This window comes from Acartia tonsa, chromosome 8 (assembly GCF_053477335.1).
Source record: "Acartia tonsa isolate MP-2025a chromosome 8, ASM5347733v1, whole genome shotgun sequence".
NCBI lineage: Eukaryota > Metazoa > Arthropoda > Copepoda > Calanoida > Acartiidae > Acartia > Acartia tonsa.
In genome coordinates, this window is record NC_137267.1 from 5,904,925 (window position 1) to 5,916,427 (window position 11,503).

An 11,503-nucleotide genomic window follows, 5' to 3' on the forward strand; every position below is an offset into this window, starting at 1 on the left:
GTTATAATAGAGTAGCTGTGATACTATAAAAGTGGATTACTTTCTATGAAATTTTCTGCCATATTTAGATTTATTTTTCATGATTTAAAAATTTGTTTAAGCTAAACTTTCTTTAAAACTTGAATACGTTGTTGAAATGGTTAAAATTGATATAAAACAGTAAGACATTAAAATTGAACATGGGAAGATGATTAAAGTCCCTCCACAGATTCTGACTCCATACGATAGAATAGCCAATGAGAGGCCAGTATACACTGTAATTGACCAATGGTAAACTTTATACTGGCCTCTCATTGGCTATTCTATCATATGACGTCATAATCTGTGGAGGGACTTTAATCATCTTCGAAAATGGTCATTATCATTATCTATTGTAAGATCTTAAACAGCTGCATAGATAAAAGGGAGGCTAAGCATTGTTCCTGGGTTGGTTTTAAGCCATTCTAAAAGTGATTGACCTATCAAAAACTCTAAGCAAAGAAAATGTAAATAATTGCAACTGTAATTGAAGGGAAGGAGGGCAAAAAAATAGCCTAAAACCATACCCAGAAATAAATCTAAACCTAAAATAGCCTAAAACCATGTGAAGCTTCCCTATAGATGGAAAACTCAATCGGTACAGTAGTTTTCCAAATCTTAGGCCACAGAAAAAAAACTTTATTACTTTATATAATAGCATAGATTGCCTTATAATCTTTGAGCTTGATGGGCGTAACCGTCCTTGCTTAATCTAGATACTGTTTCATTAGAATTTAATTATTCAAGTATTTGTATTTTCTTTAGGAAAAAAACTATTGACCATAAATTATTGGGTCATCAATCAAATTGACTTTTTCAGGGTTTAAAGGTGTTTCATCAATGGCAAAAGACAACATTTGTAGTTTAGGTAAGATCGTCCATATGCTATTATCTAAAGTAATAAAGTTTTTTTGTCTAAAGCTTAAGATCTAACTGAACTACTACTGAACTGATTGGGTTCTCTATTTAAGGTAAGCTTTACATTGGTCCCGTGGTGGTTTTAGGCTATTACATTTTAAGATTGAAGTCTTAAATTGTCTAGCCCCATTGAATACAGAGTCCCTAGATGCTAGGGTCTCAGCCACTAGTATAGTTTTATAGTAATAAAAATATTTTACGATAAAACGAAGTATTTCTACCTTTTGATTGTGTTCGCGTATTTCAAAGTGTTTTCATTAGTTTCGAACTTTTATTGGTGATTCCTGTTAGAAAACAATCTTGAATTCTTATTACAATAAATATGAAACATGGTGCTTGTTTGGTAAAGTTAAAATCATAATCTTAATTTTTATCAACTATTTTTAATTTAATAGAAACGTTAATGGCTTTGCTTCCATGGAAATTATCATCCATGTTGTTACTCGTATCTTTTCAAGTTAAAAGTTGTCTACATTGTTGGAACATTATTACAGTTGGGGAGTTGAATCTATTTTTATAGAAGCAGAAAATATAATCTATGATTACTGTTTTGACCCTCTAAAAAACGTAATCTACCATTCCACATTCCCTTCTCTTGGTGATGATATCATCAATGCCGATACGATTTTTGAAATGTATTATTCCACTTTCAATAGAGGCGAAACTGGAATGGTACATTTATGTTTACATATCAGTGTATTCATAAACATTGATTTCCTTATTAAAATCGACATAATAGTAATGGTATATTGTAGTTACTATTTTTATTTTACTCAAAGAAATTTTAATTGTAAATAGTATTTTATACATTCCTACGATAAACATAATTTAAAACTAGTATGTATGATTTCAATTATGTCGATGTTAAAAGTGTAAACCATCATTCCAGTTTCGCCTCTCTTAAAAGTGGAATGGTACATTTCAAAAATCGTATCTACATTGATGATATCATCACCAAGAGAGGCAAAATTGGAATGGTAGATTACAAAAATCATATCGGCGCTGATGATATCATCACCAAGAGAGGGGAAAGGGGAATGGTAGATTACGTTTTTTAGAGGGTAAAAACCTTAATCATAGATTATATTTCTGTTCTATAAAAATGGATTCAACTCCTCAACTGTATTAACCTATAATTGTTGTTTTGGAAAAATCAATTCAAATTATTTTTAAGTAAAAGTTTTTTTTAATGATTCACTTTCTTTTCAACTTTGTTTATTTCTTACATAGAAATAAGTATAAAGTAAGAATTTTAAAAGTGGCATCTAAAGAATGGTATATACATAGATTTTATGACAGCCATGATTACTTTCATATAATAACGAAGTGTCGACATAAATTGCGATATAAAGAGACATACTGAGAAGTACAAGTTTAGATAGGGTTTAATATACGTAAATTTACCAGGTAGATTTACCAGTTGTTCTATTTGTCTACGCCCCTAGATGCCTCTTTAATGTAAGCTTCACTGTAAAGGAGAAACAAGTCGATTGAGTTGTTAGCGAGATTTTAAGCTACAGACAAAGGACATCCTGTTACTTTTATACCAGCTGCCAAGACCGTAGCCTCTAGCTCTGTATTCGAAGAAGCAGAGAATGATAAGAAAATAGCTTAAACCCATCCCAATAATTAAATCTGGAAATGGAATAGCCCAAACCCATCCTGGACCTATGTTAAATTGTCATAAATTAATGAACTCAATCATTTTATTAGTTACCAAAATCTTAAGCTACAGACAAAAAAACCTAAATGTTGTTACAAAATATCATTTAAATATAAAAAACCACCCCTTGAATAAATTTGAATTACAATATAATCCCTTACCCCATCTCCCATAATACGACAAGTTTATATTTGTCACATTTCTGTTTAAATTAAGATTTCAATCTGTGGATGGTTACCTCTCCCCCCTCAACCCTCATCAACCAGCTAGGATCAAGTAGACTGGTTCGTTTTCCCCCCAATTATGATAAACAAAATTAGCACTTTTGTAGAATAAATTTACAGGTAAAAAAGTTTAGACATTGCTAGTTGATATAATATAATCAAGATTTTATTCCCAATGTTTTAAGTCCACGAATAAGAGATCAAGTTTATAAAACTTTAGACCAGTATGATTCACAGTCTGCCCCCCCCCCTTCTTTAATGGAGCTAGAAAAATCCTGAAATAACTGCTGTAGAAATCATCTAAAACGTTGGTTTAGACAGTTCGTTCATCAAGTAGGAGTGGTGGGGATTGTAAAGGGAATTGATGGGGGATATCCTTATTTTAGCCAGCTGCGTGTAAAACTTCATCAGAGTACATGAAAATCTGGCAACCAGCGAACACAATATTACACTAAATTCTTGGGATTTTGAACAGGTCTATGAAGCAGCCAGAAAAAATGTGTCAATCAAAACCATAGGATGTATTGTATCTTAACCTAAACTTTTAAAATATTGGAGAGATGGGAACGGGGAGGTGATAGAAAATTTGTCTACTTAGGTAAATGAAGTGAAAAATTAGTTGTTTTTGTAGGGAAATCTAAAAAAATTCTTATTTGGTTAAATTAAAACTATTTATACTACATATATCCCAAACGCAGGAGTGGACACTTAACCTAACCTATTCTAGACTATCTTTTAGGTTTTTTTAATGCCTAACCCCTGCGAGGGTTTTATTTGTACATTCATATCTTAACCTAACCCAATCTCTATAGAAATACTTAATTAAATTAATATTTTAACACTCCTGCGTTTGTCCTTGAACCCTTTATTAAATGATTTTCGGTCTATCTAGCTTAAATAGTTGATATTTTAACCCTTCGAGACAATAGCCATGTGGGGCTTTCAAGATTCTTACTCAGTAAAACCTAAAAGTAGCATGTTTAAACACAGGGGGGGGGGGGTGGGGGGGTTAATAATAAAAAATTTGCAGGACTCTTAACCCCTGGCAAGAATGGCATATTACACAGGGTTGAAAAAAATTACGGGGGGGGGGGGGGAGGGCAGAATGAAATTGTTGTGACAACCAAATCATTGTATCTTTATCCTGACTTATCAATTGGGATAAGTTTTCTAAAATAAAAATTTTCCTCTAGTAAGATGCACCTGTGTTAAGGGGGGTGGAATAGGAGGGGGGGTAATTAAGACAAAACTTAGTTGCTTTAATGATTATTTTGATATAAAGAAAATTTCAAGAGTAATAGTTTTTCTTGAAATAGTAAACATATGATATTAGTTATAAATACCTTATCTTTCGTTATCATTTTTCATTTCTTTTTTAACGTTAAATTCTTTTAGGACGGATTCCCTTATATCGCATAAAGGAAACAAACCCTACATGGATACTTATTCAATATCAAATTAGGTTAAGCAAGGTTAGAAGATCCCCGTAGTTTTAGGGCCAACCCGAGGGGGCTATAGATATTTATTCATCTTATATAAAAATCATGATAAGGTGGTCCAAAAGATTTTTTTTAGTTAAAATACCGAATTTTTCATAATACTTTTCATTGTCCATGGCCTACTTCAGAATACCCTGGTTACCCATTTGATTGACATATAGCTTTAACAGTTGGCGTACAAACTAGGTAAAAAAAACAATTCTAGCTATAAGGAAAAAATTTACATTATTTTTTGTATGATAAAATTTTGCTTTCGATTACTTCATTTAATTTTTTGGGGGATAATATAATAACAAGGATGACAACATCCATTAGTAGCGGAAGCTCTTGAATTTAAACGCTAATGTCGACTTGAGCAGTACCGACAGCATGGTGGACAAAGTAAATTAAATTCTGTCTGAATTTTTTTTTTAAATCAGCTAACTGCCTTAAATAGCAGCTGAGAAAATGCGCATAATTTTTAGAAAGAAACCTTTATTTCTATCTGATTTCTATGTTTTTTGCCATTTTTGTTTTTTTTGTTGTTTTTGGAAGCACTCTTAGGCTGTGGCTTGCTGGAGTTTTGATGGACAAATAGACAAATAGATTGTTTAACTTAGTCACAATAAAACACATATTTTCAATCGGTATCTATCTATTGATAGAGTATGTCTATCTATCTATCTATCTTAGAATTAATAATTATAAGGAATATGAGAATGGTATTAAAGAATAAGTGTTCAAGTTCTCACCAAAATAGGCAACTCTGATAGTTAATTTAGGCATCTTTTTGGATGGAGCTAACTAGAAAGATTCGGCACGGTGTTAAAAGCTAAGCATCTCCATAATTAAGTCCATATGGAGTAAGTATGTCCTTATTAAATAACCTGTGTTTAGCAACTTTGAAACTGATTTACATAAATATTTCTAGTTTGTCGGCAATAGATGATAGTTTCGAATCTCGGCCAAAACTGCTTTATATCTAATTCGTTATGAATAATACCTAAATGCCAGTTTATAATTTATACAAGTTTATAAGAATGAATAGGGGGAATATCTAAGCCCATAAACAGGCACAACTCGCAATGAATTTTTGGAACTTATATATAGTCTTCTGTTGATAAAATAAAAGAAGAAAAGTTTGGATAGATTTTAGCTTATAGTAATAACCAATTTAAATAAATTAGAATGTTTAGATTAAATTCTATTTCAAGTAAAAAATAAATAAATTCAATTTCAGTATTTTATCTTCCCCCACCTTCTTTAAAGTTTTGGAAGTATGGGAGGGTCAAGGGCAATACTTTTTAGGGAGGTTAGACCCTCCCCCCCCCCCAACAAAAAATATAGCATATTAGCAAATTTTACTTATTATTTAGATTTTCATTATTTTTACCTTCATTTAAATTTATTTAAAAAGGGGGAGGGGCCCAAAAGTGCTTATTTTTCCAACTAGGAAATTAGTATAAAATTTTTGTTGTTGGGGGGGAGGGGAAGGGTGGGTGGGTGTGTATCTATTTATATCCACCCCGGCTGAATTGAAGTGTCGCCCTATGATTGATTGCAGGGGAAATAACATTAGAGATGGGTGAGGGAGGAGGGATGGAGGAGAAAATTTTGGGTAAATAAGGGGGGGGGGGGATAGGTTTCTTTTACATTACAGTATAGTTTTATATTATAAATATTGAAAATAATATTATCTTATTTTCCCTATTTTTTTCTTCTTTCGAAGCTTTTCTATAGTTACATTACAACATTAAAATAAGGTCTTTTATGAATAAAAGGATGTTATGAAAGTTGTATAAGACAGCAAATTTGTCTATTAAGCGATTTTAACATTTTCTATAGTAAGCTTCTCTTTAAGAATAATTGTTTTTAATGCGCCCTTAGCATATAATGAAAATAATGGGCATAGCTATTTCCAAAAACGAGGTACTGAGAATTAAATCTAAAAATAAAATAGCCTAAAACCATCCTAGGAATCACGTGAAGCTCACCTAGAGTACACATATAACTCATTTGCTTCGAAATAATTTGATGAAAAAAGTTAGTTAATATAAAAGTCCCAATATTGAGCTAATTTATTGTAATTCATATCAAAATCAGCATGATATGAAATAAAATAGATAGATAGATAGAAAGATAGCAAGATAGATAGATAGATGGAGAGAGAGAGAGGAGAAAGAGAGAGAGAGAGAGAGAGAGAGAGAGAGAGAGATAGATAGATAGATAGATAGATAGATAGATAGATAGATAGATAGATAGATAGATAGATAGATAGATAGATAGATAGATAGATAGATAGATAGAGATAGATAGATAGATAGATAGATAGATAGATAGATAGATAGATAGATAGATAGATAGATAGATAGATAGATAGATAGATAGATAGATAGATAGATAGATAGATAGATAGATAGATAGATAGATAGATAGATAGATAGATAGATAGATAGATAGATAGATAGATAGATAGATAGATAGATAGATAGATAGATAGATAGATAGATAGATAGATAGATAGATAGATAGATAGATAGATAGATAGATAGATAGATAGATAGATAGATAGAGAGAGAGAGAGAGAGAGAGAGAGAGAGAGAGAGAGAGAGAGAGAGAGAGAGAGAGAGAGAGAGTGAGAGAGAGAGAGAGAGAGAGAGAGAGAGAGAGAGAGAGAGAGAGAGAGAGAGAGAGAGAGAGAGAAATAGTCAGATTGTAAAGAGATGTAATGAGAATTGTTAATTACAAAACTATTAATATTAGATATAACAAACCAATTAATATAAACGTGCAACATATCCTATTATAAAAGGTAGTAAGCTTTTTTTTGCCTGTAGCGAAGGATCTCGCTAACCGGTGTTTAAAGATTGTCGATCGGTAGGTCGGCCGTACGGACGGACATCATCCTTGTTATAAATCAATTGAAAAGTTTGGATACTATTAAGATTGGGACCATACAATCACAATTTTATATAAGTACCCAAAACAACGAATAAGATATATACTGGTGTCAACATAATTTACAGTCCAATGTCCCCTCCCTTCCTGGTGAATCTCTATCAAGAATGTTATTATGCAAAACAGTGTGGCGAATATACAAATATTTATCAAGTCATAACTTTGTGTATTATTCTTCAGGAAAGCCCCCTGAAAGCCTCTAGGTTTTCCCATTCCAACCCCTTATCCTTATCAGAGTAATATATTAAGGTTTGAAGCATAATTATGCGGGAGAGGGGTGTTAACACCACCCAAGTTAATTATAAACCCTCTCAGCAAAAAATCTCTTTGGCTTAAATTAAAGATAAAATGCTCTAAAACCATCCTTGGACCTATGTAATGCTTCCCTAAAAAGGAGACTTAAACAAATTAGCAGTTAGCAAGATATTAACGAACAAACAAAAAACCTTACTACTTTGCATTAAAGGATAAAATGAAAATTATCTAAAATTTTTAAGGGTCAAACATCTGATTTCTTATTATTCCTACCGTATTTATAATCTAGAATCTTGTATTGCATAGCTAGTTGCTTCCCTTTTGTAAAATGTTGAAAACTATTTCTCCTATCTATTATATGCAGGGATTTTAAGGGATAAGACAATGAAAGATAAATTAATGCACGCCGCCAATTATGATAAACAAAATTACCCCTTAATTATTAATGTACACTGTCAGTATGTACATTTCTATCAAGATTTAAACATAAACCCTCCGACGTTGCTAAAACCATCGAATTGAAGAAAAAATTTATAAACTTAACTTTCCCCCTATAAATTATTTCTTCTTATGTACATTTTCTTTTAAATCTATCTATCTTTTTTATTATTTTCTATTTTAAAGCAGGGATATGTTAATTGCAAATGATAATGAAATAGGACCGTTAATTGTAAGTAACATGGAGTAAAATTGCTTTGAGAATTAGATAATTTGTTTAAATAAAAAGTGTTTTACTTTTCTCTACTATTTATAAATCTGAAATCAAATATTTTTTCTCACAGCATAATGTAAGAACTAACATGTAAAAACAATAATTTTTGCCATAATAATGATTATTTTAAAAAAGTTTAAAAATTTATTTTTATATCTATCCTTATTCTTAAATATCAATCTATCTATCTATATTTCTCTCTTCCCGCATTTATTAGATTGTCTGTTTTTCCCCCCCAAACTTTTTAATATCCCCATTTTCCCAAATTTTGTGGGAGGAGGGGAAGATCACGTGACCGGGGCCCATGCATCATCCTGTCAGCCACCCAATCACGGAGTAGACCCTCCCCCCAAGGCTCCAGTGTCTCCCACCTCCCCTTGTCTTGCCCCCTTTTTACATCTGTTCTCTCTTTACCAACCCACCAGGACTCTAGAGAGAGAGAGAGGGAGAGAGAGAGAGCAAACGGAGCTAAGATAAGTTTGTAAAAGAAAGGACGAAAGCTAAATTTTTAAAGCAAAGCTTTTCTATTATTACTGTTGGACCGTCCATCACGCACAGTTAGCTCTTTTCGTTAATTTAAACAGGTTAGAATTGTCCTATCGATTCTAAAATATACCTGGTGATTCCAGTAGTAGTAAGGTATGATTAAACTCTATAATAATTACTAGAATGTCCGTCTGTTCATTTTAAACATATTGTTTAAATATAATTGTCCAATAAACCCCAACTCGATTTTTTAAAATTGCGCTGCCTTATCAACTCTATTATACATAGTAGTAAGTTTGAACCGATTGAGTTCTCCATTATTGACAGGCTTCAGAAAAGCACCAAGATTTTTTGAATTTTTTTTTAACAAATCCACAAAAAATTTGTGAAAGTGACAGCCAATAAGTGTTTTATTCTTGTCAGAAATTGATTAATTTCCATTGTAACAAGGATGACAATATCCATAAAAGGAAAGCTCTGAAATGTTAGAACAAATGAACATTAAAGGGACTGTAAACTGAATAATCAGAATATAAATGTATAAAAGTCGAATGAAACAAAATTGTTAGTAAATCTGCTGAAAAACAGCCTAAATGCAGGATATTGTTTAAGGAGATACTTACATTTTAGGACTTGATTATAGAGATACTTTGCTTTTAACAATGTACTTTTTGTCCTAGGAATCAGTATTATAAAAATCAGATCAATCAGATAATTTTATTACATAAAAATTTGATGTTAAAAAAGTTAAAAAGCAACATGTTTAAAATGGACATACGGACTTTCTAGTAATGATTATATACATAGTTGCTTCGCTTTCTAGCCCATACCTAACTCGTATAGGAATCATCATGCAAAGTTTGAAATTCTAACATGCCTAAATTAACAAAAAAAAGCTATCTGTTACATACGGACAGATGGACCGATAATAATTATAGAAAAGCTTCGCTTTTAATAATATACTCTGAATTTAATAGCCATACAGGATATTTTTATAGAAATTGTCCTCAACAATTATAAAAAATAAATCTTCCGTTTTTAATTAATGTTTCTTATTAAATTGGTTTGCTAATATACTTATAGATATGTAATTATCTTTTTTTATTTATCCTTTGCTATTCCTCTTTATCTGAATACTCTAAGGTCAGAATGTAATGGTTTGAATTCAATACTATTAATTACTCCTCTTTATCTAAATACTCTATGGACAGAATGTGAAGGTTAGATTTCATTACAATATAATCAAAAATTTAATCTAAGGTTTAAGGTTTTCATAACATCTTGCAATTTTTAATAAACAAAAAAGTTGAAAAAATATAATTAGTTAATTTTTTTACAATCCATAATACAAAGTAGCTTGATGTCTGTCCGTCTGTCTGTCTGTCTGTCTGTCCCTTAAGATGTCGGTAACCACTGAACTGATCGGATTCTACTCTTCAAGTTATGTACCTACTAGTCCTGTGGTGGTTTTAAGCTATTTTCTTGGGGGTTGGGACACCCATTTTTCTCCCATTTTTTTTAGTATGGAGAAGTTAGTTCACATAAAACTACTGGCAGCACCAGTAGATCTTAATTTTTAAAAAAAATTTAGGATCTTGTTACTTGTAGATGCAGCGCTTATCACATGTTACTTGTAGATGCAGCAAACTCATACATGTTACTTGTAGGTGCAGCAATATCCCCCCTCCATTCCCTATAGAGATACTAATATGATTATAAATAGAAACAATTAAGACTAATTCGTTAGCTAAACATTATTAGTAATGGTTTTGAATATATGCAAAAATATTATTAAATAATTACACATGATATTGAATAGCAATCTGGTACAAATTGTAAAATGCATTATCATTATAGCGATCCCTCCACATGTATTCATCCAAATAACTTTGTAAGAAGGTTCAGGTTTAATTTGGTTCAAGGAAGTTGTTTAGGGTTTTGAAGTTCTTTAGAAGTAACTAAAAAGCTTATTTTTAATAAAAATATAACCAACATTGTCTGCCTATCTCCTTTTTTTTATCTCCCTTTAACATGTTACTTGTAGATGCAGCAAAGTTAAACATGTTACTTGTAAGTGCAGCGCTGCATCTACAAGTAACATGATCCAAAATTTAATTTTTTTAAAATATTTCTTGGGGCAAAGCCCCTAGAGGCTAGGGGCGAAGCCGCTAGTATATTATATTATCTCTTGTTAATAACAATTTATGTGCTATTTTTTTAAAACTGTATACATTAATACTTTCAGACTATGTGATTTAATTATGTATAGTTTGTTCTTAAAGGAATAAATTATCAAATAAGAATCCTGTTAGTTTTATTTATACAAAATTGAATTTGAAAACAGATTTTTAAGACAAATGCCTGTATCAAATGATGATGATTTTATTAATGTCTTTATTTGTTGGCATCCTTGAGTATGTAAAGAAAATAAAGAATTATATTATATGTTGACTGTATGTAGACTAAAGAGAAAATAATTGTGTATATTGCCCAGTAGGACTTATTGTAATTCTACAGGGTGTAGCAACATTTTTTGGGTTATTCTTATACATTTTTAATGATATTATTAATCAAAACTTAAAGATTTATGCGGCTTTTCGTGACAACCCCCTTTAATGGGCTTTTTTCGCATTTTCACAGTAGAGTTTCTCCTATTTCTTGCCACTGCTTGGGGGTCTATCCCTGCGGGGCCAATTTCCTAACCTTGCGGGTCAATCATCTATCTAAAGCTACTGTGAAAATATGAAGCAACGCCCCTTAAGAGACGTTGTCACGAAAGGGACTTTACTAC